Below are 27,540 nucleotides of genomic sequence, written 5' to 3'. Positions count from 1 at the left end.
TGAAAGATCTTTTCTACCCTTCCCCCCAAGTACAGAATTCTAGGTTGGCAGCTATTTACTTCCAATATACTCAAGGTATATTTGGATGTCTTAGGACTTCCGTGACTATTCTTGAGAGATCAGTTCTCATTTAAACTGTCAATTATTTGAAGGCAATGCGCCTTTATTCTTATCTGCCCTAGAAACTTTAAACAGTTTGCATTTTACAGTTTTAATATGATATATCATAAAAATATTAAAATACATCTATCTGGGCTTCCCAGGTAGCGCAGTGGTAAAGAATCTGCCTGCCAAGGCAAGAGATTTAGGAGACTCGGGTTCGACACCTGTGTCAGGAAGATCCCCTGGAGGAGGAAATGGCAACCCACTCCAGTAATCTTGCCAGGAAAACCCCATGGACAGAGTAGCTTGGCGGTTACAGTCTATGGGGAAGCAAAGAGTCAGACACGACTGAGTATGTGTGTGTGATATGTCTAAGCTTGGCTTTCTTTTTATTTATTGTGCTTTGCATTCATCGACTTCATAAAACTAAGAAATTGTGTTTTATATCAGTGCTAGAAAAGGTGGTGCTAGCGATAAAGAATCCTCCTGTCAATGCAAGAGACACAAGAGATGAGGGTTCAATCCCTGGGTCAGGAAGATCCCCTGGGTCAGTATTCTTACCTAAAAATTCCCATGGACAGAAGGCCTCGCAGGCTAGATCCATGGGGTGTCAAAGAGTTGAATACAATTGAGCAACTGAGCACATAGGAAATCTCCAGCCTTCATCCCTTCAACTCAAATACTGCCTCTACTCAACTCTCCCTTCCTTTCTTTTTGGAATTCTGATTAAACATATGTTAGACCTTCTCATCGGAGAAGACAATGGCGCCCCACTCCAGTATTCTTGCCTGGAAAATCCCATGGATGGAGGAGCCTGGTAGGCTGCAGTCCATGGGGTCGCTGAGAGTTGGACATGACTAAGAGACTTCCCTTTCACTTTTCACTTTCATGCATTGGAGAAGGAAATGGCAGCCCACTCCAGTGTTCTTGCCTGGAGAATCCCAGGGACGGGGGAGCCTGGTGGGGTCGCACAGAGTCGGACACGACTGAAGCGACTTAGCAGCAGCAGCAGCAGACCTCACAGTTTTCCACGTCTTATAAGTTCCCTTTCTCTCAAAAAAAAAAAAAAATTATCTATTTTTTCTCCCAGTACTACATTTAGATAAAATGTTCTTAACAGTTTACAAACCCTTTCTCCATGTGTATCTAATTTGATTTTATAATCTGATATTAAACCCATCTGCTGAGTTTAAAAATTCTAGTTATTGTATTTTTTTTTATTATCAGGAATTCTGTTTTCTTAAAATGTATTACGGTATAGTTTATTTCCTGCAAATATTTCCAAATGTATCTTTCATTTTTTTTCAATATGGCAAAAGGAGATATTCTTTTAGAATATCTGTCTGGTAATTTCAACAGGTCTGTTTCAACTTTCTATTATTTGTGTTTATTTCTACTTATGCTCAGTCGTGTCCGACTCTATCAGCTTATCAGGCTCCTCCATCCATGGGATTTTCCAGGCAAGAGTGCTGGAGTGGATTGCCATTTCCTTCTCCAGGGGATCTTCCCGACCCAGGAATCAAACCTGGGTCTCCCTCATTGCAGGCAGATGCTTTACCATCTGAGCCACCAGGGAAGTCTTCTATTTATGATGCTTTGTTTTCTTCCAAACTTGATTGCTTTTCATATATGTTGGTCACCACCTTTAAATATAAATATGTATGTGTGTGTGTGTGTGTGTGTGTGTGTGTGTGTGTATATAGTGATACATTAAGGCCCTAAAATGAGTGATTTCCTCCAGAGAGAATTTGTGTCTGCTTTGACTATACAGTGGTTAGTCTGTCTAGGTCTGTAGTTTCAACGAGACAAGTTTTTTGGTCCCATATTATATACATACTTTGCTGCCTATCTGAGCACAGGTTGGCTTGCGATTGCACCTTCTTGAAAGAGAAGGAGAAAAAAACTTTTCCTCTCACCTCTGCTCAGGGCCTAAGCAATTTTCTTTCTGGTGTCTTGGTGTGGAAATGTAGATGAGATCACTTGGTTTTTTGTTAGATTCCTCAACTTGCATGGTTCTTGGATTTTCATTTATTTCCCTTTCACCCAAATGAGGATGTCAAAAAACAGTCATGTTTCATACATGACAGATGTTTCAGCCCCAAATTCTTGAGTTTGAGGTTCTCTACTTCTTTCATTTACTCTTCAATACTTAAAAAAATTATTGTGCAAGAAAACTGGAGTAGGTAGCCATTCATTTCTCCAGGGGATCTTCCTAACACAGGGATTGAACCCAGGTCTCCTATATTGTGGGCAGATTCTTTACCATCTGAACCACCAAGGAATAAAAAAAAATTACATATGTGTGTGTGTGTGTGTATATATATGTGTATGTATATATATAATAGAGAGAGAGAAAGCACATAATTGCTTTTAGTGGCAGAGTTGTTCAACATTGTGTTGTAGGCAGGATAATAGCTCCCTAAATATGACCATGTCCTAATTTCCAGAACCTATGAATTATTGTTGTTGTTGTTTGGTCACTAAGTTGTGTCTGACTCTTTGCTACCCCATGGACCGCAGCATGCCAGGCTCCTCTGTCCTCCACTATCTCCTGGAGTTTGCTCACATTCATGTCCATTGAGTCAGTGATGCTATCTAATCATCTCATCCTCTGCTACCCTCTTCTCCTATTGCCTTCAATCTTTCCCAGCGTCAGGGTCTTTTCCAATGAGTTGGCTCTTTGCCTTGGGTGACTAAAGTACTGGTGCTCCAGCTTCAGCATTAGTCCTTCCAATGAAATTCAGTGTTGATTTCCTTTAAGATTGACTGATTTGATCTCCAAGCTGTCCAAGGGACTCTCAAGAGTCTTCTCCAGCACCACAATTTGAAAGCATCAATTCTTTGGCACTCAGCCTTCTTTATGGTCCAACTCTCACATCCATACTTAACTACTGGGAAAACCATAGCTTTGACTATACAGACCTTAGTTCGAAAAGCAATGTCTCTGCTTTTTAATATACTGTGTAGGTATATCATAGCCTTCCTTCCAAGATAGCAAGTCCTTCAATTTCATGAACCTATGAAAACACTAAGCTATATGCTATGGCAAGGAAAAATTGAGATTGCACATGCAATTAATGTTGTTAATTATTTGACATTGCAATGGGGACATTAGTCTGAGTTCTCTGGGTGGGCCCAGTGTAATCACAGGGGCTTTATAAAGTGAAAGGAGGCAGGGGAGTCTGAGTGAGGTGATGTGAGAAGCACTCAACTGGTTGTTACTGGCTTTGAAGATGGAAGAAGGCTTTGAGCCAAAGAATGTGGGCAGCCTCTAGAAGCTGGAAAAAGCAAGGAAACGGATTCTCCCTTAGAGCCTCCAGAGAGGAAAGCAGCCCAGCCAAGATATTTGATTTTAGAACAGCAAGACCCAGTTCAGACCTCTGACCTCCATAACTGTAAGATCATTAATCTGTGTTATTTTAAACAACTAGATTTGTGCTAATTTATAACAACAGTAATAGAAAAATAATATCCTGTATCTTCGCAGAAATAGAAGCTTTCAATTTTGTTTATAAACGGTGTAAATATTACAAATAACAAGGATACTGTCTCCATATTCCTGATTACTTTACACATGAATTAATTAAAGCAATATTATAGTGAAATAGCATGATACTAAGGAAAATAAGGACATTTTGTCTACACCAATTTGTTATAGTATTAGTGATTGATGCTCCCTACCTTAAACCTCTATTGGTTTGAGGCTCAAAGACAAAAATATTTCAAATGGTTACCAAATATGCTTATTTCTGGCAAAGTGATAGAAACTGAAATTTTAACTGGTCCCTTCCTCCAAAATTATACCTAAGAAAGGAATGGAAATTTTTGCTAAAAATATTATCTTGATATTTTAGCAAATAAAAACCTAAATAACCACAGCTTTGACCACTTACTTCCTATATATTTTTGTGAGAGGTTTTACATTTGTTTAAATAACATTGCTATATCAAATTATTCTTTAAATTCAAACCAAACTCGATCTATTTAAAGTGTGCCAAGTTACTCAGTGTTCCTGCTATGTGTCTGCTCACAGCAGCTGCTAATCCTAAAAGGACTGGCACCGACCATGTGAGGACCTTGAGGGCAGGATCCTATGACAAGTCATGATGAGCAAAGATTTCCTTCCAGAAAGCATATGATATATATGTTTCATCATAAAATTTATATGAAGTTGAAGGAATGTAGATTTATTTAGCATTAATTTGGAAACCTGCAAAAGTGGGTTTGGGAGAATTAAACCTCATTACTGATCCTGGAGTCAAGTATACTTTCCAATGTGTGACAATGGCTATTAAATATAGGGAAGGCTGTTTATTAAATAGAATGATGATCATTTGCTGAGGGGCCTCAGGCAAGTCAGTGAGTCCTTCTTGGTCTTCTTCATATTATCTCTAAAATGGTAAAGAATAAATATAATAACTAAGGTCCTTCTCTCTTTAACATTCTATTTTAGAGAGGCTACATACACACAAACCTATATACCCATGCATATGCTCACAGAATATTATCATAACTTATAGTAATGAAAAGACCCTCCTCTAACATTTTGAATATGAAATTTTTAATTCAGTAGAAACAGTACCTGATTTAAACTGGCTAGATGAGATCTTATGCTGAGGAGGAGGAGCTGTAAAAAAAGGTACCTCTCATTGTGGCTGGGACAATGCCCCTTAAAGTTGTCTTTGTTCCCTGTAATCCACAAAGTTTATTTTATAGCTCTTTGGTATTGTTGAAGATCATCACTATTACAGAGATGTTAAGAGAATATCAAGTATTTCCCCTCTGCTGATCATCTTTTGCTAGTACCTACTCCAAAATTTGGAGATGTTCTCCTATGGAAAAAATGTTGGCTCTTCTCATCTTGCTGAGCTGTAAAACAGCTCAGGGAGGGTAATGATAATTCTTTATAACGTGTGCCTGCAGTTGCAATTAACGTGTTCCCCCTAAGGATTTTTAGCAAGGCTTGCCTTTCTAGAATAGACTGTGTCTCTTCTATCCTGAGTATTTGACAAATAACTGCTTGGAGGGAATGCTGCTGATGGACTATTTTGCTGGATGTGGCTGTTTCAGCCCGTGACTCCAGTCTAGTATCTGGGATAATGGAATGCATAGTAAAGCTGCTTAATATTAAGAAATGGTAAGCTTTTAAGTTGTGTATTTAAGCCAGTCACTCTCTGTGACCAACTGCAAGACAGTGATTTTTGAAATTGAATGAAAATTGGGTTAAATACAGATTTTACGATACACTGACTGAAGGACTTTGGGTAAATTACTTAAATAATGTGAAACTTTGTTTCTTTATCTGCAAAATCTGTATAAAAAGAATCTCCTGCTTCCAAGAGTTATGTGAAATTCTCTATAAACGATAAAGCATATCATGTTTATTATATTCTCATTATATGTGATGTAATAATATGATTATCAACAGATACAGGAATATCAAAGAGCTTTGCTTAGCCAAGAAGTACTTTTGTGATTTTGTTTAGCATTTTGAGTTATGATTTATAATATATTGAGTTATAAAAAGCTCTGGTGAAAATGCATTTAAAGATATCAACTTTATCCTTAAGAAGCTTATGGTACATTGATACATGTAAATGAAAAAACAATTATTATGCAGGGTGATGAACTCTAGGATTTAGGGAGATATTAAGAGGATGCTTCAGGATTGGAATAGAAGGTATGTCCAATCTTGACTGGAGAAGGAAATGGCAACCCACTCCAGTATTCTTGCCTGGAAAATCCCGTGGACAGAGGAGCCTGGAAGGCTACAGTCCATGGGGTCACAAAGAGTTGGACATGACTGAGCTACTTCACTTCCTTGCTTCCTTCCAATCTTGACTGGTAGTTCAGAAAATGAGATAAACTTGATCAAATGAGGTAAACTTGATCAAATGAGGTAGGCTTATAGAAGGCTTATAGAAGAAAAATGAGAATCAATTGAGCAGAAGAAGTGAAAGAGAACACATTTTTAAATAGGAAGAAAGCATGTGCAAAGTTATGCAATTTTTGTATATTTAGGGAGTAATGCATTTTTTAAATTAATTAATTAATTTTAATTGGGGGATAATTACAATATTGTGATGGTTTTTGTCATACATGAGTATGAATCTGCCATCGGCATACATGTGTCTCCCCTCCATCCTTAATCCTTCTCCTACCTCTCTCCCCACTCCATGCCTCCAAGTTGTCACAGAGCACCGACTTTGGGTGTCCTGTGTCATAGGTCACACTCACACTGGTTATCTGTTTTACATATGGTAATGCATGTGTTTCAATGCTACTCTCTTGAATCACCCACCCTCTGCTTCTCCCACTGAGCCCCAAAGTCTGCTCTTTATGTCTGTGCCTACGTGCTGCCTTGCAGGTAGTTTCCTTGGTAGCACCTTTCTAGATTCCATATATCTGTGTTAATGTTTGTCTTTCTCTTCCTGACTTACTTCCCTCTGTATAATAGGCCCTCGGTTCATCCAGCTCATTAGAACTGACTCAAATGTGTTCCTTTTTGTAGCTGAGTAATACTCCATTGTGTATATGTACCACAGCTTCCTTCTCCATTCATCAGCTGATGGATATCTAGGTTGCTTCCATGTCCTAGCTGTTGAAGTGGTGGGTACGTGTGTGAGGAGTGAATGGGATATGATGAGTTGAGGACATACATAACACGAGAAGCAGAATTTATCCTACTCTGTAGTTAACAAGAAGAAATGAGATTTAACTGGAGAAGTTGACATGAGTGGATTTGCTCTTTTGGAAGATTCTTCTGGTATCTTGTGGGTGATGGATGGAGAGCAGGAGGGAAGCAGTGAGAAAAGCAGCAAGCAAGGCTGGAGGCATGGGGTCTTGTGAGGAAATTCTAGATATTTAGAAGGTAGGAATTAAAGTAGGCTGAAGCATTAAGCATTGGGAATAAATAGTATTGACTAGAAATAGATTTAAAAGACAGTCTCTCAGGCGTGTTTACTAACTAGTCAGAAGTGGGGGATATATGAGGAGTCTTGCATAGCCTCTTAAATTTTAGAAGTGGTAAGTTCTTACTGTCACTGAGATAGGGACCTGGGAAAAAGCAAAGATTTGAAGGGAAAAATACTGAGTTTACTTGTTGGCATGTTTATACAGAGATACCTATGACATACCTGAATCACAGTTTCAAGTCTGAAACTCAAGAAAATAGGTCAGGCCTGGAGGTATAGATTTAGGTGTCAGTTTGAAGGTGGTAATTGCAACCAGCTGCATAGAAGCAATCACCTTGGGAAATGTTTTATTGTCCCTCAGTTTGATGCAATTACATGATTAGATAATTACAATGTCTCCTTCTTGTAGGCGTCATAAGAAAAAAGAAGTCTAATATAAATTAGTGATTTTAAGACATCCACATTAGTTTTCAAAACAAGTAAATTAAAGTTATATCGTGTTAGATTTTAAATTGTTTTGTCCAACTGAGAAAACAGTCTTATATCAGAAACTGTCACTATCACTTTTAGATTTTCGATTATATCTATAAGCAAAAGTATATACCTGTTTTAGTTTTTTACCATATGATAAAATGGGTGATTCAGTTTTCTCCAAATAAATGGGTTCAGTTTGAAGACAAGTCATGTCAGAGAAGAATTTCTAAATTTTAGGATCCCAAAGCAATCCATTGTGATGGAATATAAATTGTGTTTTTATTCTTCACAAGATTACTAGAGTTAGGGGACAAGCATTTAGATAGTATAATATATGTATCTCGTCATCATTACTGGTTGGTTTGTCTTATTAGCAATGAATGAAAGAAGTGTGTAATTACAAACTGAAAATTATTATATTTTTCCTTTGAAGTTATTTTATCATTGTTTCATGTTTGAATAAGTTTAAATGTAGACATTTATGTAGCTTTTAATGTCAAAACTCCCCCAAATTTGATGGGCTTTTTAGTGCCTTTTATTTCTCATAATTGTAACTTATACATTTAGAAATGGTGAACTATTTTATATAAAGAATATTCATTATCTTTGTTATGGTGATTATAACTTACCTTAATAATATTTTACACATCAAATGTATGACATGTATTTCCATTAGCCCTTTTCTAATGTGGTGCTGTGGTAGTTTGGGAACATACTTTTCTGCCTACAAGAATTAATACGATCTAAAATAGTAGGTGAAAATTTAAATTGTGCTAATTCTAAACATTAAGATCTAACCATTTGAAGCATTAACAGTCCTTAACAGTGTCATAAATCATTTTAACTTTTTAGCAAGGTAACAAAAATTGCTATATTTTGTAATGCTTTTTTTACACAGTCATATTCTGTTATAAGTAAATTTGGGCTCTTGGCCAAGGAGAATTTTGGAGAACTTGTAAGTTTGAGAGACTGTCTCACAGCTGGAAAGCACCCCAAAGTGGACTGATCGGAACAGAATATGTTTTCCATTATCCAGCTCTCTACCAAACTATTTCTTGTAGCTCGAAAATAATAAAGATTTTGTAAGCCCCAAGAGGTCTTTTTTGATCCATGAATGAAGTTACGCTGGATTCATATAACTAAAATTTGACTTCCTTTCAGCCATTGAAATTCAAAACCCTCCATTTATTAGTATGGAATAAGAAAATCCTTCTCTGTCAAAACTTTGTATTTTAATGAAGTCAATGTCAGTGCATATCAAAAGATTTTTGTTCCATTTAAGATGAGTATAATATGATGTAAAAGAAAATGTAGAATGAGTAATGGAAGTAAGTTAATTAAAGCAATTAAAGGGATGAATTCAAGTAGCTTTCTGATTATTTTTAACAACTTGGTTTTATCAAAAGTTACAGTTCTTCTAATTTTCACAAAGATTATTTTATTATGAATTTCTAAAAAAATAAGATACTTGCAGGTTTTTGATTGTTGCTGCTTTAAAATTTTGTCACTCAGAATTTTAAGGTGAAAAAAAAAATCTTTAAAAAAAAATGACTTTTTCTTACAGCCCATCTATATACCCATAGTACCATGATGGGGTATTATACACGTATTAGGCATTTTTAGTATTTTTTATAGAGGAAATCAAGTGTAATTCATAGAATCTTCTATATGATTTCTGTAGAACTACAGTCACTGTTTTACAATAGCACAGTGGAAAAATTAAGATATTATGTATAACTAAGGTATGCCAGTAAATTAACATATCTAAAGTAAAATCCAGATCACCATTTCAAATTCTAAGTCACACACACACACACACACACACACACACACATATATATATATAATCCAGATCATGTATACAGGAATGTAGTTTTGAAGCAATTTTCCTGAGAATAAAATTGGGAATTATTATTAAGAATTATTTACTGTAACAGTCTGAGTCAAAGGAAATAACTATAAAATCACAAGATTTAAAAAGTGGCATAATCACCCATCTTGCCAGGTGAAAAGAAATTGATGCAACATGTTGAACTTTGATCATTCATGTTTCACTAGTGAACCCAAACACACAGAAAATACTTCAATTTACTTCAATAAATGTCAGTCCCCATTGGGGGAGATATCAAAGAGAGTAAGGGCTATGGAAGAAGAGAAAAAAAAAATCTGCAGATAATCCTCAAATCTGGATGTAGACAATATTTTTTACTTCCTGTCCTATCAAGTTGCTTTTTCTAAACCAGAGTTGCTAACCGAGTTGTCTTCTCCTTGCCCCTGGCTGCCCTCTCGTGGAGAACAGCAAGAGCATAAGGCGAAAAAGGAAAGGGGAAGAAAGAATGTGGCAGGACATCCATGATGAGATGATGAATAATTACTTAAGATAGGTGTAACCACGTGTCACTGGACAGTAACATCTTAGTAAAAATGTGTATGTTTCCAAACAATTCCCTACTTTTAATATTGCATTTCTTTTACACTACTGAATGTCAGCTGGCTCACTCTGCCTCAAGATTTCAGGAGGGAATCCCAGAGGAAAAGGGAAAGAGAGAGGAAATTGTTATCCAGTGTGCTTCCCAGGGTTTAGCTAAATCATTGGCCAGAGTTGACTTTCTTATTAAATGGTGGTGCTTTGTGTAAGTGAAAGAGGAACAGTGCCTCATATTTCCATAAGAATATTTGGGGGGATGGGGGAAGACATCTCACTTCTCAGCTCTGTTTGAATAACTTGATTAAGAGTTTCATCTCAGTTCCTGCAGGCAGCATCCTAAAAAAATGAAAATTTCTGTTTCTTTGGATTCACTGGACTATTAAACATCATGGCCCAGTAAAGTTTCAGTCATGGGCTTTTGAAATAGATAAACAGAATCTCTGACTCATAAGTAGTATCTGAATAAGTAAGATCTTTATTATAGAATAATTGGAAAAAAAAACCCAATCCTTCTATTGTAAAATCTCCCCTGTATTTACAAACACTGAATCACCACTGTTTAATTGAGAAGTCAAAATTGTTTGGCTGTCCTTATACCAGTAGATTTAATATTGTACCCAGTGTTTCTGTCCTGGTTTGGCCATATGCCTCAGTCCAGCACTTCGCTTCCACAGCTGTTCGCTGGGTGCATTCTTACTTAAATAAATGGGACTCAGTGGAAAAGTCCTCAAGGGGATTGAGGGAGTAGAGAGGGCCGGAGAGGAGAAAGGGATGAAAGAAGCTTTAAAAGATAAAACAAACGTTAGGAGTTTATGTAAGTCAAGCCATTTAAATTTCCTTTAGTATATATTGTGGGGATTTTTTAGCTACTTTGAGCAAAGAGCCCACTTGTTTTACAGAATAAAAAAATCCTGAGGATAGTATTGTTAAGCCTTGGATATGGGTGTTGGCTTGGTATTGTTATTTGTGAAAGGACTGAAAGTTGAACGAACCTGTATTTATGTTTTAGACTTGGGACTCTGGGAGTTCATAGAAAATAGTGTTAGATATTTTGAGCTATTAGGGACATGCCCATGACCTTGTTCCCTTCCAGGTAAAAGATCATTATTTTCATGTTAAGCAGAAGACATTATCAGAAAAAGAATAGATTCCCACAATTAAACAAAGAACAAAAAGAAGCTCTGTGTGTGCCTGTGTGCATATTGCTTTGAGTATTGGGAAGTGCCATATACACATATTTCTTTTATCTTTTTTACCTCATATTTTTAAAAGATGGATCTGACTTAGTATTCCATTTTTTCCATAGCTTGCATCAAGTTCCCCACGCTCCACTTCTTTCTTCTGCTTTTCAGCACCTTCCTACCCCGCACATTCTTTTACGGCAGAGCACAACTCTCCTGCTTTTTTTTTTTCCTAACAAGAAACACACATTGAAGTGAGGCAGCCGAGGTCATCCTCTTGCTCGCGTCACAGGTCAGGCAAGATCACTTACATTTTTGAGGGGGTCACTTCTTCTCACTGGGTGGGATATGACCTTGTTCCTTTTCACAGAAAAGAAACCACCCCAGATGTTCACCACCCCTTCCTTTTTTATTTTTTTTCCAGCCTCTTCCTCGTTTGCTGCCAAACACACACTTAGGCATCATTCATCTTGCTACTAATCTAGCGCAATGTTGAGAAAAGACTGATCTTTATTTCTATCTAATGTATTTTAAATATAAAAAGAAAATACAAAACAAACAAAAACCTCAACTGATATTTAGAATATGCTGTAGGTCACAGATACTCATTTTTCTTTTTTTTTTTTAAACTGGAATGTCCAATTCTGAAAGCGCCTATATTATCCAGCAGTTTCTCTGCATTGGTGTTGTGGCCTTAATACCATCTGTGGACTGCACTTTTCGCATAACCATCTGCATTGTGAGCTGTCTTCTGAGAAGTAGCTCTAAGAATGTACTTACTTCTGTTCTTCCCGTGAGGTTCGTTCTTCCAGTTTCTTCACTGAATATCCCCGATGTCTGTCTTTTAAGGTCCTTCAAATGTTCACTTCTAATACAATCAAGGATGCCAGATGTTTTGCACTGATTAGAAACATATAGATAATTCTCCTGTTTTAATCTTTCATAAGAATAGTCAAGAAAGAATGTATATGGGCAGAAAAAATTATTCCTGTCAATAACAATTTCATGGCTTGAACCCTGTCTTCTTTATGAAGCTCAATCCTAGTTGATTGATTCATTTGACATATATTAATTGAAAACATAGTATTTACATGGCAGATACTGCTTCAGATTCTGAAGGTACAGCAATGATCAAAACAAAACAAAAAAGGCTTCTTTTCATGGAACTTACAGTCTATGAAAAATAGACTCTAATTCAAATAAGCCAATATATTGGAAAATAAATATCTGTTCTGTTACTACTGCTGAACTGAAAGCCCTGTACCAGTCAACTTGATTTATGTGTTTTTTATTCTTATTTCCAGTGATTTTAATTTTAAAATAACTTTTAGGAATGTAAAAGAGATGGAAAATGTAAGTTTGTTTTTATTAAGTTCTGAAGTTGGAACAAAATAATACATTTTAAAACGAGGAAATCTTGCAAAAATACCCCATACGTTTTGTCACCATACTGATTTTATTAGGGAATAGTAATACTCTATAAAAAATCCATAACCAACATGATTTTCAAAAAATTCATTGTTTCATTTTTTGGGGGTTTAGAAGAACAATTCTATAATTTAAAATCATATTTCTCTTGAGATGAAATATTTCTTTCCAAAGAAATTTTTTTCGTTTGAGAGATGAAAAATATTTATGGAGACAAAACTAACAGCTTGTCTTAAAGGGACATTCTAAAACTTTACCCTTAAAACAATCTAATGATAAGTAGCAAATAATTCATTCAATCAAGAGGATCATTTATTAACATTTTAATTGTGAATTATTTTAAAAAATGATGGAGAAAACAGAGTAAGTGTTTAAGTAAACAAAGAGTTTTATCAAATCTCATTCTGCCCCATCTGCTTAATATTTTTAGGTAAATAAAATATTACATGAAATGTTGAGAAGCTCTCTCTGTATCCTCTTCTTTAATATCATTTTCCTCCTTTCAGTACTAGAATTCATGGAGTACTACATTCTGACTTTCATGGGTTCTTTTGTCTTCTTGCACCACTTTTTCCATAAGAAAATTCTTAAAAATTTATATTTTACAATTGTGCTCATAGTAAAATGAATATAATCTAGGATGGATTCATTGTTATATATTAAATGTTATTATATTCATTTTTACTGACTTAAAAACATTAAAATTAAAACATTTGTTTGACCCCCTAAAAGTAGCCTGGGCCCTTGGCATTGTGGCTCTTATACCTACTGGATAAGTCAGTCCTGATTTCATTTCTGTGTTTTGCTTAAATATTCATCTGTAAAGATTAATTCCTTTTCCAAAAATTGAAGTTTAGTTGATCTACAATCTTACGTTAGTTTTTTGCTGTACAGCAAAGCGAATCAGTTATATGCAAACATATTTTCCCTGTTTGTCACCACAGAGCCTGGAGTAGAGTCCCCTGTGGTATATAAGAGGTTCTCATCAGTTATCTATTTTATACATAGTAGTGTGTATATGCGGAGAAGGCAATGGCACCCCACTCCAGCACTCTTGCCTGGAAAATCCCATGGACGGAGGAGCCTGGTGGGCTGCAGTCCATGGGGTCGCTAAGAGTCAGACACGACTGAGCGACTTCACTTTCACTTTTCACTTTCATGCATTGGAGAAGGAAATGGCAACCCACTCCAGTGTTCTCGCCTGGAGAATTCCGGGGACAGGGGAGCTTGGTGGGCTGCCGTCTATGGGGTCACACAGAGTAAGACATGACTGAAGCGACTTAGCAGCAGCAGCAGCAGCAGCAGCAGCAGTGTATATATGTCAATCCCAACCTCCCAGTTCACCCCACCTCCTCTTTTCCCGCCTTGGTGTCCATACACTTGTTCTCTACATTTGTGTCTCTATTTCTGCTTTGCAAATAGGCTCATTTGTACAATTTTTCTAGATTCCACACATATGCATTAATATATGATATTTGTTTTCCTCTTTCTGACTTACTTCACTCTGTATGTGGGCTAGTTGATAAGTTACATCCAACTCTTGTGACCCCATAGATGGCAGCCCACCAAGCTCCCCCGTCCATGGGATTCTCCAGGCAAGAATACTGGAGTGGGTTGCTATTTCCTTCTCCGGGGGATCTTCCTGACCCAGATATCGAACCTGGGTCTCCTGCACTGCAGACAGATTCTTTACCCACAGAGTGATGAGGGAAGTCACTCTGTATGGCAGAGTCTAAATCTATTCACGTTTCTGCAAATGACACAGTTTTGTTCCTTTTTATGACTGAGTCATAATATTCCATTATTATATCCACTATATCCTCTTTATCCATTTCTTTGTTGATGGACATTTAGGTTGCTTCCATGTCCTGGCTATTGTAAATAGTGCTGCTATGAACATTGCGGTACATGTGTCTTTTTGAATTATGGTTTTCTCAGGGTGTATGCCCAATAGTGGGATTACTGGGTCATACAGTAGTTGTATTTTAGGTTTCTAAGGAACCTCCATACTTTTCTCCACAATGGTTCTATTAACTTACCTTCGTACCAACAGTGTAAAAGTTTTTCCTTTCCCCCACACCCTTTCCAGCAATTATTGTTTGTAGAATTTTTGATGATGGCCATTCTGACTGGTGTGAAGTGGTACCTCATTGTAGTTTTGATTTGCATTTCTCTAATAATTAGTGATGTTGAGAGAAAGATAAATTCTTCAATTGCCAGTTATTAGATTGTTTTTAGATCATGTTATGAGAATTACTTGATTTTGGTTGTCCTACTCTGGCATTTAAAAAAAAATGATCTGCCTTTATTTTGTGGTTACATTCACTGTCTGCATTCAAATTACTATCAATGACACTTTTAATGTCACCCACAAATACATACAATCAGTAAAATAATGTAAATATGGGAAAGACTTATTAAATATACAATAACTTCTGGGAACATAAGAATTTGTTTTCCTGTGTTCTCCAGTGGAAAATTTCTCTTTGTGTGTGTTTAAATCAGAGGAGAGATTCAACTGACTCCTTAGTGTAATTTGGAATATACTACAAACTCACACTTAAACATTGGCATGTTTAGAAATTAAACTCTGGGGAAAAATGTGCATTTTGCCACGGAGAGAGTAGAGTGTCTGCCGCTGTTTGGCTTTACAGTTCAGTGCCATAATTTGTGTCATTTTTTTTTTGGACAAACACTACTACAGAATGTCATCCACACCTTTAAGATTTGCTAATTTCCTCCAGGAGTTTTGCTCTTTCTCATGCCAGTTAGTGGTAGAAAAATAGCTTCTTCCATTCATCAGATGAGGTCATGTTCTGTTCCTCTTCAATCTTGAAGGCACTGTGAGTGTTATATTTAAATGATACCAGCAAGAAAAAATAAGTTGTTTCTTCTGAAGATGATTTCTGTGCTTTTACTCCCTAAGGATTTTAGGATAACTGTACAGAACTATTTTCTTGACAATTACAAAATTTTCTTCACCTCCATTAATAATGAACAATGGCTGTATCAGCCACTGTTTTATGTCATTGGAAATGTCAATACCACTGTGATAAATTAATCCTGTCATGCAGCTGCTATGCCTGGGAATACACCCTGCATTCAGCATATCCAAATCTGGTTAAGCTGTTGAACTGTCAATCTAGGTGCCAATCTAGTGTCCATGAGAGACACTCACCAGTTTTACTACCATGAATTCTAAACAAGTGTACCTATTTGCTAGCAACTAAAAGTGCCCAGAATTTCCTCACTGTGCTTTTAGTTTTTCCTTTCTATTTGACATTATTTCTGCTATTACCTCTTGGATTTCTCTATGTTCAAATCCTACCTCTCCAACCAGAAATTCAAATGCTACAAATCTCTTAAAATCTTCCTCATTTCCTACTCAGTTACCTCCACCTCTGTTTTCCCCATTCCTCTCTATGAGGATGGAGTATTTGCCAGTGTTTATCAATGTTTATTTAATAATATTCATGGCTTTCTTCCTCATAGCATGGTTTATCCATATTTTCTGGACATGTTCTTATCTGTAAGCAAGAGCAAAGGATATTGTGAATTTATACTTCTAATCCATAAAATCTTAGTGTAATATTAGCCCTTAGTAGATGCTTACATTAGAAATAGGTGTCAGCTATTATTAGTCCTAGATTATATATTGAGATACATATATGAGAAATACACATTTCTTCTCTCAAAAAGTTCCATCTATTTGAAGACACCAAGAAAAATAATGGACAAGTACTTTTTAAAGTAATATCATGAACAGGGAGCATAGAACAAAGAGAAAAAGAAGTGATATTCTCCAAACCATGTACTTTTCTTTCATCAAAACAATTCTACACATATCATATGGTATGATTTTATATAAATCTGATAACTAAAGCTTAGTGAGATTAACTTGCTCAACATAAATAACTCATAAGTAAAAGGAACAGGTTTTGAATTTCAGGTCTGGTTAATCTTAAAAAGAAACACGGGAAGAAGAACCTAACAATTTGGGGAGATGATGAGAAAATAGCTAGAGATCAATTACAAGAGGAGGAGGTAACACTTGACTTGAGCCTTGGCAGATGAATAGACATAGCAGTGTAGGGAGGCCTGGAGGACAATGACAAAAGCAGACATGAGGTGTGAAATATCTTGGGAAGTCAAGGGAAATGAAAATAGTTCAATCTGAGTGAGACAAAAGTGATGAAGTATATAAGTGCACAAGAATAAAGTCATAGTGGATGTGAACCCTAAGTTCATATTTGCATTTCAGGTCAATAGTCATGAAGAGTTTCAAGCCCCAAATTAAAATGTTAGTGTTGCTCTACTAGATGGCTGGCAAGTATAACATTTAACAGGCTATAGAGGATAAACTAGTGGTTACCAGTGGGGAGTGGGAATGGGGAGGGGCAGGACAAGGGTAGGGAATTGAGACCAAAAAAACTACTATGAATGAAATAAGCAGAAAAAGGATGTATTTTACAGCACAGAGAAATATAAACATTGTTTTGTAATAACTTTAAATGAAGTATACTTTATAAAATATTGAATCACTATGTTATATATCTGAAATTAATATAACACTACTTCAATTAAAAAAGTAGTAACATACTTTAATTCTCATTAGCATAAAGAGGCTATAGCTTGAAATAAGTGGCAATGATAACAGAAAAATGTGAAAGAGACAGGAAATAACTATAAGATAGAATTTATCAGATGTTAAGTAACTAGGGCAGTGTGAAGGAAAATCATTACAGGGGACAATTAAAGCCAGTGGGCTAGCTTGTTGAAAAGCCAGAGATATTACTTTGCCAACAAAGATCCATCTAGTCAAAGCTATGGTTTTTCCAGTAGCCATGTATAGATGTGGGAGTCAGACTATAAAAAAAGCTGAGCGCCGAAGAATTGATGCTTTTGAACTGTGGTGTTGGAGAAGACTCTTGAGAGTCCCTTGGACTGCAAGGAGATCTATCCAGTCCCTCCTAAAGGAAATCAGTACTGAATATTCATTGGAAGGACTGATGCTGAAGGTGAAACTCCAATATTTTGACTACGTGATGCAAAGAACTGACTCATTAGAAAAGACCCTGATGCTGGGAAACATTGAAGGTGGGAGAAGGGGGCAACAGAGGATGAGATGGTTGGATGGCCTCACCAACTCAATGGACATGAGTTTGAGTAAACTCTGGGAGTTGCTGATGGACAGGGAGGCCTGGCATGCTGCAGTCCATGGGGTCACAAAGAGTCGGACATGACTGAGCGACTGAACTGAACTGAACTGGGCTAGCTTGTTAAAAAGTGTTTGTTGAACTTACTAAATATCCTTAATGTATTTTATTGAAAAAGGAAATAGCAACTCACTTCATTATTCTTACCTATGAAATCCCATGGACAGAGGAGCCTGGCAGGCTAGGGTCCATAGGGTCGCAGAGTCAGACAAAACTTAGCAACTAAACAAACAAACAACAATGTATATTACATTAATCGCATCATATATGGAATATTAATTAGCTTATTGTTTGCCAAAATAATTCTTATATGTAGCAGGTCTGTTTCTTAGCTTTAAACAGGTATTCTTCAGAAGCTCACAGGATATGAATCTTTATGCTCTTTTTATGGATTTACCCAAATATTTCATATCAAATGTACTTGGCTGTTTTCTTGACTTGTCTTGAGTTAAGCTAGGTCCTTTGGAAAAGAGTCATATTTAAAAATGGACTAAAATATTTACTTTCAACATTGAATTTAGCACCTCCCCTAAGAATAAATATTTAACCAATGGGAAAAGCCTTCCTGTTCATTTGAATTTCATGTTAATTCAATGTCTAGCATTTATTCTTGGTGGAAAATTTATTCTCTGTGGAAAATTCTTAAAGAAATAGGAATACCAGGCCATACTACCTGCCTCCTGAAGAATCTATTTGCAGGTCAAGAAGCAACAAATGTCCATAGAGTCAAAGGGATGTTTTCCTAGTAGTTGTCTATGGATGTGAGAGTTGGACTATAAAGAAGGCTGAGTGTAGAAGAATTGATGCTTTCGAACTGTGGTGTTGGAGAAGACTCTTGAGAGTCCCTTGGACTGCAAGAAGATCAAATGAGTCAATCCTAAGGGAAATCAGTCCTGAATATTCATTGGAAGGACTGATGCTGAGACTGAAACTCCAGTACTTTGGCCACCTGATGTGAAGAACTGACTCATTGAGAAAGACCCTGAAGCTGAGAAAGATTGAAGGCAGGAGGAGAAGGGAACAACAGGGGACGAGATGGTTGGATGGCATCATAGACTCAATGGACATGAGTCTGAGCAAGCTCTGGGAGGTGGTGAAGGACAGGGAGACCTGGCTTGCTGCAGTCCATGGGGTCACAGAGAGTTGGACATGATTGAGCAACTGAACAACAATCATTTATTCTTTACACAAAGCTCACACACTCATATTTTCCTACTTTCCTGTCAACTCATTAAATGCATATAATTCTCTCTTCATACGTGAAAAGATTTCATGGAAATATTCCTGCAGTAAATACTTTCATAATTGTCTGAAAATCTTGTACATTCTCACATGATAAGATCAATGTTGCCCAGGGAGGAGAATATGCTGGTTAGATATTTCTCTTTTGCACATTTATATGTCTTAGCCTCAAGTCCTTGGCCAAAAGCAACACTAGCTTGCCTGTGATTCACTCTGTAGTAAATCAGGAAAGAGGTGAACCTTTTCTTTCAAAATCTGCATGTTTTGGCAAGCTTTCATGAGTCATTAGAAGCTGAAAATTTACCACACTGTACAATTATAGCTCCATGTCTATTAAGATATTTGACTTGAAAAAAGTCCATTTAAAACTGTATTCCATATTGCCAATAACTACAATAGTAAAATGTAGCACTGCCTAGGATTTATATACTCTATTCCTTTAGAAGTATTAAAAGTATTTTCCGTTTTCACTGCTCCACATTCTTCACAGCCCTGCGTCAGTGTGGTTGGTTTTGATGGTATATTCCAGGGATTTCATGCCCATGTTACCTTGAACACTGGAATTAGAAATGCTAACAAGAAAACCTGTCACATACCCTGGACAGTATATTAAAAAGCAGAGACATCATTTTGCCATAAAAGTCTGTATAGTCAAAGCTATGGTTTTTCCAGTAGTCATGTATGGATGTGAGAGTTGGGCCATAAAGAAGGCTGAATGCAGAAGAATTGATGCTTTTGAACTGTGGGGCTGGAGAAGATTCTTGAGAGTCTCTTGGACTGCAAGGAGATCAAACCAGTCAATCCTAAAGAAAATCAATACTGAATATTCACTGGAAGAACTGATGCTGAAGCTCCAATACTTTGGTCACCTAATGCAAAGAGCTGACTCATTTAAAAAGCCCCTGATGCTGGAAAGATTAAGGGCAGGAGGAGAAGTGGGCAACAGAGGATGAGAAGGTTAGGTAGCATCACCAACTCAATGGGCATGAGTTTGAACAAGCTCCAGGAGATACTGAAGGACAGGGAAGCCTGGTGTGCTACTGTTCTTGGGGTTGCAAACAGTTAGACATGACTTAGCAACTGAACAACAGCAACAACAGCAGAAGCTGACTAGTGTTAGGTTAGAATGAGTTTTGCTTTATGTTAGTTTAGTATTTACTGAGGAAGTCCTTTCCTCTGTGATACATTGTGTATGTGTGTCTGAGAGACAGAGGTAGAGAGACATGTCTTGGCAGTATGAGACCATAAGACATAGGTATCTAAAGTATAAGATTGCCTGTAAACTCAATGCTGTATGCAAGATCAAAATATAGTTGAGAAACAGTGAAGGGAGAGGTTTTTTCCATCTAAGAGATCTTAGGAAGTCTATGGTAATGTGGAAAAATGGAGAAAAAACCACAAAACCCTAGTTTTGGCTTCTTTTAGGCCCAAGGACAAATCTCAGTTCAGCTAATTTTGTAGTCATGTTGCTGTGGCAAGTTATTTGGCCTTCCTGACTCTGGTTTCCTAATTTGGAAAAGAGAAATAAAACTACTCTGTGGTTTGGGGTAGAGAAGGACTAATACCGAATTAATATTGTTAAAATACTTTTACTAGTAAATCTCTCAATTACAGTCCTTTTATGATGTGTTTTCACTGCTGTTGTTACTATGCTTATTATTACTAATTGCCAATAGTTAATAGTTAATTTTACTATTGAATAAGGGGAATTTAAGACATGACTTGAGACATGAGGAACAGTTTAAAAAGAAGGTGAAAATACAGCTGTTTCACTCGGATATGATGGGTACTGTGAGCAGGGTCAAGAGGCTGCGACAGTGTGAGCTATACAAAAGTGTATATTAGTAGAGAGTGATCCTCTGATATTAACTAAATTATCTGGGCACAATATAGAATACTTTATTAGTTGAGAGATTAAATTTGATCATTGTATGGTCTCATTCACTACAAAATTTTTTTTTTCTAATTTTATTTTATTTTTAAACTTTACATAATTGTATTAGTTTTGCCAAATATCAAAATGAATCCACCTCAGGTATACATGTGTTCCCCATCCCGAACCCTCCTCCCTCCTCCCTCCCCATACCATCCCTCTAGGCCGTCCCAGTGCACCAGCCCCAAGCATCCAGCATCGTGCATCGAACCTGGACTGGCAACTCATTTCCTACATGATATTTTACATGTTTCAATGCCATTCTCCCAAATCTTCCCACCCTCTCCCTCTCCCACAGAGTCCATAAGACTGTTCTATACATCAGTGTCTCTTTTGCTGTCTCGTACACCGGGTTATTGTTACCATCTTTCTAAATTCCATATATATGCGTTAGTATACTGTATTTATGTTTTTCCTTCTGGCTTACTTCACTCTGTATAATAGGCTCCAGTTTCATCCACCTCATTAGAACTGATTCAAATGTATTCTTTTTAATGGCTGAGTAATACTCCATTGTGTATATGTACCACAGCTTTCTTATCCATTCATCTGCTGATGGACATCTAGGTTGCTTCCATGTCTTGGCTATTATAAACAGTGCTGCGATGAACATTGGGGTACACGTGTCTCTTTCCCTTCTGGTTTCCTCAGTGTGTATGCCCAGCAGTGGGGTTGCTGGAAATCAAAGAGGACACTAATAGATGGAGAAATATACCATGTTCATGGATTGGAAGAATCAATATAATGAAAATGAGTATACTACCCAAAGCAATTTATAGATTCAACGCAATCCCTATCAAGCTACCAACAGTATTCTTCACAGAGCTAGAACAAATAATTTCACAATTTGTATGGAAATACAAAAAACCTCGAATAGCCAAAGCGATCTTGAGAAAGAAGAATGGAACTGGAGGAATCAACCTACCTGACTTCAGGCTCTACTACAAAGCCACAGTTATCAAGACAGTATGGTACTGGCACAAAGACAGAAATATTGATCAATGGAATAAAATAGAAAGCCCAGAGATAAATCCACGCACATATGGACACCTTATCTTTGACAAAGGAGGCAAGAATATACAATGGATTAAAGACAATCTCTTTAACAAGTGGTGCTGGGAAATCTGGTCAACCACTTGTAAAAGAATGAAACTGGACCACTTTCTAACACCATACACAAAAATAAACTCAAAATGGATTAAAGATCTAAACGTAAGACCAGAAACTATAAAACTCCTAGAGGAGAACATAGGCAAAACACTCTCCGACATACATCACAGCAGGATCCTCTATGACCCACCTCCCAGAATATTGGAAATAAAAGCAAAAATTAAAAAATGGGACCTAATTAACCTTAAAAGCTTCTGCACATCAAAGGAAACTATTAGCAAGGTGAAAAGACAGCCTTCAGAATAGGAGAAAATAATAGCAAATGAAGCAACCGACAAACAACTAATCTCAAAAATATACAAGCAACTCCTACAGCTCAACTCCAGAAAAATAAACGACCCAATCAAAAAATGGGCCAAAGAACTAAATAGACATTTCTCCAAAGAAGACATACAGATGGCTAACAAACACATGAAAAGATGCTCAACATCACTCATTATCAGAGAAATGCAAATCAAAACCACTATGAGGTACCATTTCACACCAGTCAGAATGGCTGCGATCCAAAAGTCTACAAATAATAAATGCTGGAGAGGGTGTGGAGAAAAGGGAACCCTCTTACACTGTTGGTGGGAATGCAAACTAGTACAGCCACTATGGAGAACAGTGTGGAGATTCCTCATTCACTACAAAATTTTTTAATTCTGGGTAAAAATATTATCCTCTTAAATCAGTTTATTTCTGTGTATTTTTCCATGAAATATTTTTATTCCATTCATAAATGTTTGTATATAAGAAAGACAAATTAAGAAAATTTTATATACAGTATAATACTCTGATATTCAATTAACATTGTATTGTTTATATTTTCAGTATATTTTCAGAACTCAACACTATACTATTTAATGATCACAAAAATATGCATATAATGATGCCATAAAGTTATGAGTAAATAGCCCCTATTTATGGAATGTGGACTTGCAAAATTTCTTCCAAATTTTGATTGTTATACATTAAACTGTGCTGAGTATGCGGTTCCTAAGAGCTGTTTTTATAGGCTTTACTATTTCTTCCAAATAACTTGCCAGAATTGGAATTTCTGTATGAAATCTTATGAACATTTTTAAGAATTGTAATAAATATAACACTGTACTTTATGAAAGCATTATAAGATTATACATTTATATAAGAGATGGACACTCACCTCTGTGTTTTCACATCTGTGCATTATTATTTTATTGTATTATTATTGACATACAATATTAGTTATAGGTGTATAAAATAAAGATGCAATACTTTTTATGCATTGAAAATGATAACCATAGTAAGTCTAGTTACCATCTGTCACCATACAGTTATTACAATGTTATTGACAACATACTCTATGTTGTACATTATATCCCCTTGATTTATTTATTTTATACTTGAAAGTTTGTACTTCTTAATCTTCTTCACCTATTTTTCATGTTTCCTCCCCGCTCCTCCCCTCTAACAACCACCAGTTTGTTTTCTGAATCTACGAGTCTGTTTTCTGTTTTGTTTTGTCTGTCCATTTGTTTTGTTTTGTGGATCCCACTTAGAAGTTAAATTATATGGCATTTGTCTTTCTCTGACTTACTTTACTTGGTAAAATAAAGGTTCATTCATGTTGTCATAAATGGCAACATTTGATTCATTTTTGTGTTTTAGAGTTGAGAATATACATATATATATATATATATATATATACCACATCATTTTTATTCATCTATCTGTCAAAGGAAACACATTGCTTCTGTACCTTAGTTATTCTAAGTAATACTTCAATGAACATGGGGTGCATATATATTTTCTAAGTAGTGTTCTTGGTTCTTTTGGAAGAATCCCAGGCGTAGAATTGCTAGATCATATGGAGTTCTATTTTTAATTTTTGGAGGAACCTCTGACTATTTTCCAAACTGACAGCACCATTCCCACCAACAGTGCAAGTTCCCCCTCTCTCCATATTCTCACCCACACATGCCATTTCTTGTCTTTTTGGTAATAGCCATTCTGACAGACGTGAGGTGGTACATCTTATTGTAATTTTGATTCACATTTTCCTGATGGTTAATGTTGTTAAGCATCTTGCATGTGCCTCTTTGCCATCTGTACATCTTTCAAAAAATGTCTATTCAGGTCTTCTGCCCATTTTTTAATTGGGTTGCTTGTTTGTTTTATTTTATATTGAGTCATATGAGTAACTTTATATATTTTGGATATCAACCATTTTCAGATAAATCTCTACAAATATCTTCTCCCATTCAGTAAGTTGCCTTTTGTTTTGTCGATGATTTCCTTTGCCATGCAAAACCATTTTAGCTGACTTAGTCCTGTTTGTTTATTTTTGCTTTTGTTGCCTTTGTTTGAAGAGATAGATTCCCCCAAAATATTTCTAGGACTGGTGCCAAAGAGCAGAGCATACTGCCTGTGTTTTCTTCTGGAACTTTACAGTTTCAGGTCTGACATTTAAATCTTTAATCCATCTTGAGGGTCTTGTATACTGATATATTTAGTCCAGTTTTATCCTTTTGCATGTAGTTGTCCTATTTTCAAGCATCTTTTATTGAAGAGATTCTTTTCCTCATTGTATGTTTTTGCCTCCTTTATCATACATTACTCGATGGTAGAAATACTGGTTTAGTTATGTATTATTTTAATTCAAAGTTATTGTGTTAAAAGTGAGGATTAAATTTTACACCATCTTGTCATTCTCTAACCATATTTTTGTGAGTTGGAGGCTATAGTCTCCTTCCCATTCCCACATCTCCTGTCATTCCTCCCTAAATTGTTCTCCGTGGCAATTACTGCCAATAGAGTCACACTTACTCATCTTTTTAGTGTCTCTCCTTCCTGAATAAGGGCAACACTTTTTGCCTATTTGTTTGGTGCTGTTTCTTCAGATTTAAAACAGTGCTTGTCATATAGTGTGTACTTTGTTGTTGTTCAATCACTCAGTTGTGTCCAACTCTGTGACCCTCCTGGACTATTCTAGAATACTAGAGTACGTCACCATGTTCTTCTCCATGGGATCTTCCCAACTAAGGAATGGAATCCACCTCTCCTATATTGCAGGCACATTGTTTACCCCTGAGCCACCAGGGAAGCCCTATAGCAAGTGCTTAGTAAATATTTAAGTGAATAAGTGGACATTTATAGTACTTTTGTTTTGGTCAGTTTTTTAGTCCATTTATCTTTTAAGTGATGTATGTTTTCTAAATATTAATGAGAATTGTATACAAGTCTTTTATCTTTTGTATACAAGATTGTATACAAGTCTTTTATTAACATATTATGCACTGAAAATATTTTGTATACAAGATTGTATACAAGTCTTTTATTAACATATTATGCACTGAAAATATTTTGTATACAAGATTGTATACAAGTCTTTTATTAACATATTATGCTCTGAAAATATTTTCCTAGTTTGTAGTTTGACATATATACTGGAAAAATATATTATCTAATTAATAAATACATTCATTTATTTATGATAGTATAGACATAAATATTATCAATATTTCTATCAGTATATATGTTTCAGGAATATAAAAGAAATAAAGACTGGAATAGTAGTTACCAGAGATTGGAGAGTAGAGGAAATGGAGAAATATTGGTCAAAGTTTTCACACTTACAGTTTTAAGATGAGTAAGTTCTGGGGATCTAATGTACAGCATGATGATTTTAGGTTAATAATAGTGTACTCTATACTTGAAGGTTGCTGTATGCTTAGTCATTCACTCGGGTCCCACTCTTTGCAACCCCATGAACTATAGCCCTCCTGGACTCTCTGTCCATGGGATTTTTCAGACAAGAATACTGAAGTGGGTTGTCAGTTCCTTCTCCAGGGGATCTTCCTGACCCCAGGATCGAATCCGCTTCTCAAGTCTCCTCCTTGTCAGGCACGTACTTTACCCCTAGCCCCACCTGGGAAGCCCCTGAAGGTTACTAAGAAAACAGATCTTAGATGTTCTCACCACACACACACACACACAAGCCAGTAGATATGTGATGTGATGGCGGTGTTAGCTAACACTGTAGATGTGATCATTTTGCAATCTATAAATGTGTCAAATCAACAACTTGTATACCTTAAACTGACAGTGTGCATACATGCTAAGTGACTTCAGTCATGTCCAACTCTTTGCCACCATATGGACTATATATAGCCCACCAGACTCCTCTGTCTGTGGGATTCTCCAGGCAAGAAAACTGGAGTGGATTTCCATTTCCTTCTCCGGGGGATCTTCCCGATTCAGGGATTGAACCCACATCTCTTATGCCTCCTACATTGGTGGGCAGGCTCTTTACCACTAGGGCCAGCTGGGAAGACACAGTGCTGTACTTCAGTTACATTTTAATAAAGATGGGAGAATAGATATTTTAAACTGTGAGCTTCTGTTCATCTTTTCTCTTGCAATTATAATTATGTCCATAGCTTTCAAGATCAGATGTTTTTCTATTATTTTTGAGATTGTAAAAAGTAATTCAGTTATATTAGATTTTAATTTATGATGGTTTCTTCTATTATTTTTTATTATTATTTTATTTAGATATTAAATTTATGATATGGGCTTAAAATTATGGTTTCATAATCATTGTTGTACTAGTTTTTGAATGAATAGCTTGACTTTCTATTTTTATGTTTTTTATCATATATTGAATTATTAAATGCAGACTGTAAATTATTTTCCATTTGTCATGTTTTGTTGATCATAATGAAACTTTAGATACACTTGGTAAAAGTTCAAACAACTTCCAGTGATGTTTAGTGGTATTTTAAGCCTCTAAACAAATATGAAACTATTCAACACCTTTAAAATAATCAGCTTTTCTATCCCCCATTATATATTTTTAAATTATACACATTTTTAAGGGAATATTTTTAATATTTGCTTTATGTATATAGCAGATTATCTTTAGGTATATAGCACTTTTTTATTAGGATTATCCCCATGCAGTTTATACTTTTGTTTTGAAAATGAAATTTTGTTATATTTTGATATTATTGATGTATTAAAATATTAGTTCACATTTTTATTGCAACTGAATATTTATTTTGCAATATTACTAATTCTAATTGTTTACTGTATTACTTTAGGATTATGAGACTTGATAATTTACTTTTTTGCTTTTCTGTTTTTATTTTTGTTTCATTGTAATTAAAATATTATAGGTATTACAGCACGATGTAATATCGTGCTAGCATGTTATGACCAAGCTGTTGTGAGTTTATACTATATGCTCTAATAATATAAGAAAAAATAACTCTTAAATGTTATGTCTATTCCTCTATGATTAAATGCCAGCTTGGTTACACCGTTAATCTCAGTAGAGTTTGCTGGTGATTTGCTACATAGTTTGAAAAATATGCTTTATTTTCTTGAATCTGTTAAAGATTTTAGACTTGAACTATTTGCTTGTTATTAAATATAAATGCTTAAAACTAAGATACCTTTTCACTAATATATTTTAACCAATATTAAGCAA

General features: G+C 35.9%; 1 protein-coding gene across 6 annotated transcripts in view; it reads left to right on the top strand.

Moving 5' to 3' along the window:
* AGMO (alkylglycerol monooxygenase) overlaps nucleotides 1–27,540 on the top strand; it is a 408,240-nt gene that overhangs the window by 270,539 nt on the left and 110,161 nt on the right. The window contains exon 13 of one of the 6 annotated variants that reach the window (XM_070787551.1): nucleotides 1–27,540. This exon is cut by the window's left edge and continues 23,679 nt beyond it. The exons of the other annotated variants lie outside the window; for them this stretch is intronic. The gene's annotated coding sequence lies outside the window, so the exon portion shown is untranslated. 6 annotated transcript variants of the gene reach the window in all.

Source organism: Bos indicus, chromosome 4 (genome assembly GCF_029378745.1).
Source record: "Bos indicus isolate NIAB-ARS_2022 breed Sahiwal x Tharparkar chromosome 4, NIAB-ARS_B.indTharparkar_mat_pri_1.0, whole genome shotgun sequence".
Taxonomy (NCBI): Eukaryota; Metazoa; Chordata; class Mammalia; order Artiodactyla; family Bovidae; genus Bos; species Bos indicus.
This window is presented reverse-complemented; position numbering and strand designations above follow the sequence as displayed.